The sequence below is a fragment of the Nicotiana sylvestris genome, chromosome 3 (genome assembly GCF_000393655.2).
Source record: "Nicotiana sylvestris chromosome 3, ASM39365v2, whole genome shotgun sequence".
Lineage (NCBI taxonomy): Eukaryota > Viridiplantae > Streptophyta > Magnoliopsida > Solanales > Solanaceae > Nicotiana > Nicotiana sylvestris.
The window spans coordinates 136,945,626-136,956,783 of NC_091059.1; positions in this window are offsets into that span (position 1 = coordinate 136,945,626).

Here is an 11,158-nt window from a genome sequence, read left to right on the forward strand (position 1 = left end):
CTCCCCCAACCTAAATGTGGCTGGTACATCTGGGATCAACCCCGCTTGAGCTAAGGTGCTGAACATGCTCAGGAACTATGTGAGGGTCTCCTGAAGTGCTGGGGCGGCAATAGGCGCCTCAGGTGTGTGTCCCTTGACTAGAGCTACTAGCGGCTCCTCTATCGTAGTCCAGGAAGATGCTATGGTACACCACGTGCCCGTCCTCTACCCCAAATTTGGCCTCTCGTGACTCTATCAGGGGCACGAGTGTCTGATCGTTGGATCATGTAGTGCGTATCCTCACCATATATGAGAGAATTGAAAGTCAAAGATTTAGTTTTTGAAATCAACCATTCGTACGATAAGGAATCAAAGAAGTGAATTTTACTAATAGTTATGTAGCCTCTTAAAGATAAGTACATATGTCTCCATACTGAACTGCAAGACTCTACTAAATATGCTTATGACTCGTAACAACTATGAACCTAGAGCTCTGATACCAACTTGTCACGACCCCAGTTTCTGTAACAACCCGACTGGTTGTTCTGCTTTGTAGAATCTCGTTCCCCTAAATAAAATACTTCCCGTACTTGCTTTTACTGATTTATGACTTGTGGAGATGGTTAATTTAGGATTTGGAAGAGTTCGGGTTGAAATCGGAACACTTGGTTCCTTAGGTTGGCTTAAAAGGACAAGTTTGACTTAGGTCAATATATTTAGTAAACGACCTCAAAATCAGGATTTGACGATTCCAATAGGTTTGTATGACGATTTCGGACTTGGGCATATGTTCATATCAGGTTTTGGATGACCCGAGAACGTTTTGGCACCTAATAGTGAAAGTTGGTTCTTGAAGGCTTTAGAAGTTCTTTAAATTTGGTTTGGAGTGACTTTTGGTGATATCGAGGTCAAAATAGAATTCCGAGGTTGGGAATAGTTCTGTAATGTCATTTAAGATTTGCACGCACAATTTAGTGTCATTTTGACTAGTTTAAGAATGTTTCGGCGCATTGGAAGTAAATTGAAGAATTTAAAGTTCTTAAGTTTGATTCAATTGGTTTTGGGGTGCGATTCTTAGTTTCAATGTTGTTTCAGGCATTCCGAGAGTTAGAGCGAGTCCGTTTTATGATTCCAAACTTGTTGGTATATTTGGGTGGGGCCCTGAGTGTTAATCGGATGAGGCTCGGACCAAGTTGAAAACTTGGAGCAAGAGCTGAAGCTCCCAGATCTGTCTAATCCCACTTGCACTTGGCTAGCCGCAGGTGCGAGCTCGCAGGTGCAATCCAAGCCTCGCTGAAGCAGCCAAGGAAGGGTAGCCTAGTTTCCGCAGGTGCGACCCGTCCTCCGTAGAAACGGGATCGCAGAAGTGGAAACCCTTTCGCAGATGCGATGGCAGCCAACCCAGGGGAGTTTCGCAGAAGCGGACTTTCATCCGCAGAAGCAAGGGCGCAGATGCGGCCCTATGATCGGAAGTGCGGGAATCGCTGGAGGTAGTGGACTTCATGTAATACGGGACTTAGGCATTTTGAGCTCATTTGTTTCATTTTGGGGCGATTCTTGGAGCTCTTAGAGAGGAGATTTCACCTAACACTTTGAGGTAAGTAATTCCTACACAATATGAGTTAAATACATAGTTTTGGGTAGATAATAATATGTAAATTAGTGAAAATCATGAGTTTAGGTGAAAACCTAGGGTTTTGATAAAAATGAGATTTTATCACGAAAATGATTATAAAACCTAGAAAAAATCATATATTTATGTTCCTAAGGTTATGGATAACGACTTTCTTGAAAAATTTCCAGAATCTGAGCAAGTGGGCCCCGGGGTGAATTTTAAAAACCTTACATTTAGGGTTGAGTAATCACTTAAATAGTTAGAATATAGACTTTTGAACATATATTGATTAGTTTTTACACTATTTGAATAGTTTTGGATTGTTCGGCTCCGATTTGAGGGTTTGAGCGCATTCTTGAATTTAAAAGTAGGCTTTGAGATGATGTAAGTCTCTATTCTAACCTTGCAAGAGGGAATATACCCTGTAAGTGAACTTAATTAAAATGTGTTATTAATTTTAGGGGGTGGGGGAGGGGGAGGGGGGCTACGTACGCACGAAGTGATGAGAGTCCGTACGTAGCTACTATTCTTGTTATGTCCGAGTAGTTTTAAGTTTACATGTGGACACCGTTATTTGATTATATTTGTTAATTGTAACAAATGGAAGTAAGTTGAGAATTTCCAAAGATTTAAAAGCTTCAAGTTGAATTGTCTTTATTTTGAAAAGAATCTAGAAAGGATTATGATTTATTGGTAAATTTATATTTGACCATGTCACGTGTATGATTCACGAGCGGGGTAATTAGATGCATCTATGGTTAAGGCCGTTCGACCCTCGAAAGTGCACAATTTATATTTATGTTGGATCGGGCTGAATGTCCTCGGTGGAATTTGTGTGTGTTAATAGAACTGGAAGTCCTTTTTATAACTTGCATAAATCTATTGTTTGAGAGTTCACTTGTTTAAAATGAAGGAAGTGTTTTGGATTCTTAAATATGATGAAAGAATTGTTTAGTTATTTCTTGTTCTGAGTTTTATTGTTATCTCTATATATCATGCTTAATTAGAGTTTCATATTATTATATTACTGACCCTTAGTAAGTGTTGGAGTCGACCCCTCGTCACTACTTCTTCGAGGTGAGACTAGATATTTACTGGGTGCATAGTTTTATGTACTCACGCTGCACTTCTGTACTTAATTGTATAGGAAGGTGCATCTGGTCACCAGTCCGGCACGCAGCTTTGATCCCCAATTTGAGACTTCACGATGAGCTGCCTTCTAAGCCGTTCTGTAGCAGCTGGAGTTTTCTTTATGTTATATTTTTCTGTCTATTTCCCTTCAGATAGTGGACTAGTAATCTTTTGTATATTCTACTAGATGCCCACATACTTGTGACACCAGGTCTTGGCACACATTATAGCAGACTTATGATTTTGGATTTGTTTATATGATTCCAATTTGCACTCATTTGCTTTCGTTTAATTGTGTTCCATTTGTAAATTTCTAAATCTTTTTAATAAATGAGAAAGTAATATTCACTAAGTATTTTATTTAAACGGGAAACCACTAGTTTTATCAGTGTTGGCTTGCTTAACAACGATGTTGGGCGCTATCACAGCCTGCAATGGAAACTGGGTCGTGACAACATGGTATCAGAGCACTAGGTTCACATAGGTCTCACAAGTTATGGGCAAACCTAATAGAATCTTGCGGATCGGTGCTGAGATATCTGTACTTATCTTCGAGAGGCTATAAGGTGATAGGAAACTACTCTTTATTCATCTCCTATTGTGCAGATGACATTATACTAAGTTCTTTCTCTTATTCTCTCACAGATGGTGAGAATGCGTGCAACAGACATTTCGAACCTGGGAGGAGCTGCTCCCCCCGTTGCTAGAGGCCGATGCAGAAGCCGGGGAAAGGCACCAACCCGAGGTAGGGGACGAAGACGTCCTAGAGTTTCCCCAGTTGCACCACCAACAGATCCAGTAGAGGATCCCATTATTGAGGAGTAGTGCGAGGTTCCAGTAGCAGAGCTAGCCCTAGTAGATTTCATGTCGGCACTGTGCTTTCAGGAGTTCATGGGTCGTATGCTGCGAATCATGGATTCTATGACCCAGGCTGCATAACATGAGGATATTAGAGTCGCATGAGGTAGATTTCACTACTTTCCAATTGGAGGGCAGAGCTTGTAGATGGTTGCAGTCTTACCTTTTTGGCAGGCGTGGGTTCTCCTCCCATGACTTGGGACCAGTTTACGCGGCTTTTCTTGGATAGGTATATTCCACCCTCTAGAGGAAAGAGTTGCGGTGTCAGTTTGAGCAGCTCGAACAACGTCAGATGTCCGTGACCGATTATGAGGCGAGATTTTCAGAGTTGTCTCGCCAACAATATAAAGAACAAAGTAAGAGACTCCAAGAAAGCAAACTAAATTATAGATACGAAAGTTTCCCTACAAAGGGGCTGGCTTCAACAACCCATAAGGGACAGCTTGCCAAGCTACACAAACAGTTAATTTATTTATAGTCTCAAAAGTTTTCCTACAAAGGGGATGGCTTCAAAAACTCATAAGGGACGGTTTGCCAAGCTACACAACTCAGAAAACTTTTTTACTATAACCAACGTTAGTTGTTTATAACTCAGAAATCTTTCGTACTACAATAAGCTAACTTTCAAAGAGTATTCTTACTCTATTTTCATACATGGACCGGCTTTTCCATTCATTCGAAAGAAAGAACAAGAGGGAGATTTAAAAAGCACTCATATATAATATATCACAAAAAATTTACAAAGGTTACATGATGTTCTTCCAACTACTACAAGACCTCCTTTATATAGGACTAGGAGGTTGTTACAAGACAAACTTACATAATAAAATAAACATATCTTACATGGCAAACTTATCTACATGTGGGTCCTTCTTGGCATGTGAAGGACTTTAGGCAAAACAACTAAAAAGCTCCTGAAAACATGTGAAAGAGGCGAAATATACATGGTGTAGCATGTGAAAGTATGAGGGAGCATGTGACTACATGTGAAAGTAGGGTGTTTCATGTGACGAAGCATGTGAAAACAAGTGGAAGTGGGGCCCAGAAAGTATGGAAAGATGTGAAAATTTGCCTTGGCATGGGTAGATGATTTTGAAGGGTTTTTTGGTGGGTAATGTAGGATTATGGTGGTATTAGTAGGGATTTAGATAATTATCCTTCATTGATTCTAGGGTTGTCTTCTAGGCATCTTTTCAAAGACCTTGTGTAGTAATGTGACGGTCCTTCTTCGCTGTGTTCTTTCTCCTTTGGATTGGGAGATGTAATCCGCAACTTTAATATGGAAATGTCGTGAGTGATTTTTTCTCGGATGACTTCGTATGGGGTTTGATACTTTTTTGTTGCTTCTCGGACTCTTTCCCAGTGAGGATGAGTGTTGGTATAATTCCAGCTTGCCCAATCTTTTGGCCATATCTCTCTCGGGATGTACCTATTTTGCTGGAAAAAGGATTCTTTGTGTCTCGCTATATTCTTCCTCCATTGATAAAATGAACACGGGAAATTTCCACCAGAATGATGCCTCTGCTTGCGCCTGGACTTTTCCATTAATAATCTTCACTGGCCTGTGGAACATGAATACCTTTGCTGTGTAGGAATCGTTGAAACATTTTATCCAATATCTTCTAGGTTTGAACCATAGCAAAAATACTTTAAGGGCTATTGCAATGTTATCAAAATCCTTGAAGACGTTGCATTTGAATTTCACGAAAATATGATACTGATGGCATAGGTACCAGAAAAACCATAATAGGTCTTGTGGAAAATCCTTGACTTGAGCTATGAATATATGGCAGAACGGATATTCTGGATTGACCACATATGGCTTGAGAATGGATCCTCCATGTTGCCAGAAAACTTGGAGCTCATAATAAGTTCTTCTTTCCATAATAATTGACGGATCAAAGGGATCCATGAGGTTGAACAACTCTGGTGGATGATCTATTGGCTTTAATGAACTTGTTCCTGGTATATTTGAAAGCATGAAGATGTGGCTAATTAGCTTTTGCTTTGACTTCAGTTTTGCTGGGGAAAATCTTTTTGAATATTCTTCCGGTCGAGACAAAATCCGCGAGAATATTATCCTTTCCTTTCAGGTGCTTGACTTGAAATTTGTATGGAGAGAACCATTGAGCCCATCTAAGAAGCTGAGGATTGGGAATAAATTTTGCATTTATCTGGATCATCTTTGGGAAGACCTTCATATCCATCTCTCTTAGAAATTCTTTATGAATAAGAAAGAAATTGAATTTCTTGATTCCATTCTTTACTGCAAGAATTTCCTTGAAAGTGGAGTGATAATATTGCTCGGCATCTTTGAACTTTCCACTGGCGTATCCACATATTTTCCTCTGGCCATCTTTTTCTTCAAATAGAACAACACTCCAATATTCATTGGTGGCATTAGTTTGCAGTATCTTCTTTCCATCTGAAAGGATGTAGATGGACTTGACATTTTCAGATATCTCCTTTATTTTTGTGACTGCTTCATCCTGTTTCTCTCCCCATGATGGAGCATTTTTCTTGAGCATTTCTGTGAGTAGTGAAATGTATGTAGAGATATTTGGGATGAAATCTCTTACATAATTTATTACACCCACGAACTATTGGATTTGCTCTGGAAATTTGAGTAATTCCTAACATATATGTGGTCCTGGACTGTATTCACCTTGGAGCAAAACCATCTTTTTTGTTGAAAGCATGATCCCGTATTGTGTTACCAATACCTCAAATTGACGAAGCAAATTGACATGTTCTTCCAATGTATCACTAAATAACAGGATGTCATCAATGTAAACTAATGAGGTATGGGGGATGGGTTGGAAGATTTTTATCATGGATTTTTGGAACAAGGAGGGTGTAGTTTTCAACCCGAAGGGCATGACTTTCCATTGGAAGTGATGATCGGGGATGCAAAATCCCGTTTTGGGTCGTTCTTCAGGGTGGATTCCCAATTGCCAAAATCCAAATTTTAAATCAAACTTGGAAAAATATTTGGCCTTAGCCAAGTGGAGAAGAGAGTGAGTTTATTTGGGATGGGGAATTTATCATCTTGGAGGAAATGATTAAATGGCTGGTAATTAATAACTAACCTGAGTTTTTCTCTTGTCTGCTCAGCTCTTTTGTTGACATAAAATGCTTCGCATGCCCATTGTGAATCCAACGGCTCTATAAGATCAAATTCCAAAAGTTCTTCGCATTCTTTATTTGCAAGCTAAATATGATCTGGATAATGCCTGAATGACTGGCCTTTGTCAGATTGATGTTTTCATTTTTCTTGAAAAGGAGCTTGATAAAAAACTCTTGGTTTTTCCATAACGGGCTTTTCCCTTTCTTTATGAAATCCTTGTGGGATTCAGCACATGAATGTTCAATGAGATTTTGCTCAATCTCTTTGATTTGTTCATCATTGGTGATTTGGAATAGCCTTGGAATCTCAGAATAAAGTTTGAACTGCTTTTTAAAAGCTATCCCGTTAGCTTTGATCTGGAGTTGATCCCTAAATTGTTTGTAAATGTCGAATCCAACAATAAGATCTTTTCCTGGTACATCAGACCCTATCAGCTTGGTTCTGTACTTCAATCCTGGAAAGAACTCAATTGTGGCTGGATGCTTTGTGATGACGGTGGTAGTCAGGATTCCATTTGATGCAGAGTTAAAATCCTTAAAGTGCGGAACCCATTGATCTTCAGGGAGAACATAAGGATATATGAGTGAGGAAGCAGCTCCGGTGTCGATAAAAGCAATAACTCGAGTTGGTTTATCCCATTTGGATAAATAGACCTTGTGTTCTACTTGAGGAATGACTACAAGAGCGTTTATCTCCTCTCGGGATTCGATCACTGATTCTGAAATTTGGTAGTGATCATTGCCTTTATCTTCATAGACATCAAGAGAGAATAAAGTTTCTTCATTAGGTTCATCATCCACTGAGAATATGGATTCAAGGTCCTCCTCTTTTCCAAGATGTATTCCAGTGTAATCTTCAATCTCTTCAAAGAGTTTGACAGATCTTCTCGATTGGGGACAGTTTTTAGCGAAATGTCCAATCTTGTGGCAAATAAAACATATGTTTTTCTTGTGAAAATTTCCTGGCCTTCTACGTCTGAAATATTTTGTGTGTCTCTTGGATCATGATTTCCCGTCTAGAATTCTTGGCCATTTGAACCTCCTAAATTCTATCCATCACCTAGATGTGTGGCAGGAACATCCTGACCGGTGATTATGTCAGATTTACGGCATGCTTTGTCAAGCGCTGGATTGTGTTGGATAATTTGTTTTAGGGCAGAGTGCTTCGTACAAATGTCATCTAATGCGATGAAAATAGCTTTCCTGATATAACCAATTTGAGGGATTGTTATAGACTAAAACTTTTCTTCAATGATGCTCATGGTTCGGCTTGCCAACAACTTTGGAAGGGAAGAGACAAAGGCTTGCTTTAGATTGATGTCTCCACCGATCTCGAAGTATATCTTCACCATTTTTCAAAAATGCCTGTCAATGTCATTTTTGTCGAAGAGTTGTCTTCACATTTTCTCCTGTATTTGGCCAGTATCTCCGTAGAAAACTTCATGTAGGATTCTGATGTTGAAGGCAAAATCTTGGGAAGTAAGAAAAGTATTTTTGTCTTGAATTCCAAGTGAGTTCCACCAATCTCTGAGAATTCCTGAGAACCGTGAAGTGAGTTCTAACAGGATGATATACTTTTCTCGTTCCACCAAATTTTTGGTCACCATCCAAGTATAGAAGTCTTGGATCCTTTGAGGCCATCTTGAAACCTTGACATTATCTAAGGTGAAAGTGTGGAAGACAGTTCCAACTAGTTTTGACGCCATGGGCTCATATCTTCTTTCTGGGATTGGTTCATCTGTCATGCCTTATTGTTCCTCATCTACTTCAGATACTTCTGGGTCTCTTGGCTGATTTACAAATATTGGGGGATTGTCATCTTCAGAAGAGTTTGTTGTGGATTCATTGCTTGATTGAGAGCTATCTTCCATTATTTCATCATCTGATGAATTCAGAGATTCCGACCATGGAGTATCTTCTTCTGATATGTATCTTGGCTGGGAGACATAGAGGTCTGGAGCCTTCTGGTCAGAAATCATCAGATTTTCGGGGTTCGATCCTTTTGAACTTTCTCCTTGGTCTCGCCTTTTCTTTGTTTGTTTTTGCGCCGCAAGAGCGTCCTTCCTTTCCCAAACCAGTTTTGCAATATCAAAATCATGTTCTTCTTTTAAGGGTTGGGTGAAAGTGATATGATTTTATGAGGTAGACAAAAAAGTAGAAAAGGTGTAGTCTAATTTAGGTGGGGAATATGCTTGTGGAGACATAGGAAAGAAGATAGGTTTTGAGGGGGAAATTGGGGTCTTTTATGGCTCAAAGTGGTCATTTCTCAAAAGTTGAATCTGTTCTTTGATGGAAATCGTCTCCTTTTGTTATTGTTGAAAAAACTAGAAAAGTGAAGTTCATGGAGGACAAATCTCGTATTGTAAATTTGCCAACCTCAGTTCCAAGGCTTTGATTAGCCCAACATGGTAAGACGATGTTTGTTCCATCTTTTTCTCAATTGTTTCCACTTTGCTCATCATTTTGTTTTGTGTATGGGCCACGTTCTTTATGGTGTTGCCAATGTTATTCAATACCTTGTTTTGGCAGATGGAGTTTTCTGATTTCCAGTTCATTGTTGCTTCGATGTCACTTGTTGGGGGGTTTTTCTCCAGTAGGTAGCACTATGTTTTTCTTGGGATTTTTTGGAGCATGGCTTATACCCTCATTTTCAAAAGGTTGGAGTGAAGGAAAATCTAGGGTATGACTGGAGCTCGAAGGACTTAGCATGAATATCTGTGGTTGTGTGGGATTTGTGGTTTTTTGAGTTGGTGAAGTTTCAGGTTCAGGTGGCTTTTTGGATTCTGGGGTATAAGCTGATGGTGATTTGGGTTTGGGTGTGGTTTCACTATCCTCCCAGCTTGGAGTGAATTTTTCTGGTAATTTTGGCCATTCCTAGGGTTTGTAATTGACAAGAAATTCATATTTACCTGGACGGCTTAATGAGCCAATTGAAGGATCTTTATTTTCATATTTGGCTCGAATTTTTTTCCCAGTGGTCTTCCCCTTTTTCTTGGATTTTGGTTTGGTTTTGTTGAGGCCGAATCTTTCCCAATGACGCTGGTAGTGTTCATCATATTCTCCAATTGGATCTTCCAAACAGTCTTGGCAGTCGCAATCAAGATCCCAAGGGCAGTGTCTTGTAAAGGGGCATTTGAACCACCAAGCCCTTTTTCCTTCTCTGTCAAAATTTGACACCAGTCATGTTCTTCCATGATGCTTTGTATGTTCCAAAAGAACTCTCCATCAGGTTCAGGATATGTATCTGTTGTATCTTTAGGTTGAATCATTTGGCAAGAAAAGATGGTTTTATTGGGTTTTTTGAGATGGGAATGGTCAAAGCTTATGCAGATGGTTTTGTCATTTCTTTTGGAAAAAGTTGGTTCACCAGATTGCAGAGATTCCTCCGGTTCTCTTAACTTTTCATAATTTGTGATCCAGGAATCAGGAAGAATTTTGACAAGTTCATCTCTGGAAATTTGTTTGGGTATTTGGGTGCACATGGTGTTTCCTTTGGTAGCATCAATATTTAAGAGTAAAGCATTTTCTCCTCCGGGAAGGCAAAAATCCATGGCATGATTTTGGACTCGCCATGCCATTTGGTGATGAAGAGTGGCTTGGATGGAATCTTTGGCTTGAGGGGCTCCTTGGATTTGGACTTGAATTTTTAGTGCTTCGGTTAAGTATGGATCATAAAGGGACATGTTGAAATTTGGAAAGATAGTTATGAAGACAGTCCCATCATTCAGGGTAACTTCTGCAGTACCCAAATTTGCATGTTGGTACTCCAAGTATATTGTATCTAGAAGAGAAAGTCGAGCTACAACAGGTTGACTTTTTCTTTCGTGATATGTTAAAGCAATTCGGATAGCACCAAAATGGATATGGGTAAAACCATGATCTCTCCATTGCCTGAGAAAATCATCTGGGATTTGAAGGGTGATAAATTGTTCCTCTCGAGTGGCAAGAATAGGATGCTTGTCAAGTTTTGAGGCAACAACATATTATTTAACTCCTTTTGGTCTATGTTGGACTAATAAATGAATTTGGGTCCAAGGTGCAAATGATTTTTTGGCAAAATCTAAGTAGGGGTTTATGAGGGGTAGTTCAGTGGAGGATACTTTTTGTTCATCGGGTAGGATATCTACTTCATAGAGGTAATCATATTTTTGGACAAGGTTTTATATAGAGTAGGAGACATATTCATTTTTTCTAGGGAAGAGGATGATGAAAATGACTCGGACATATTTAGTAAATTGTTCTTCCCTCCAAAAGGATGGCTGGCTCTGATACCACAATATAAAGAACAAAGTAAGAGACTCCAAGAAACCAAACTAAATTATAGATACGAAAGAGAGAGTGCGAAGGTTTATTGCAGGGTTGCACCCAGTATTCGGGCTAGTATGGCCTGGGAGGTTGAGATGGGTACTGATCATCGGCTAGTAGTGGAGATTGCTTGGAGGATTGAGG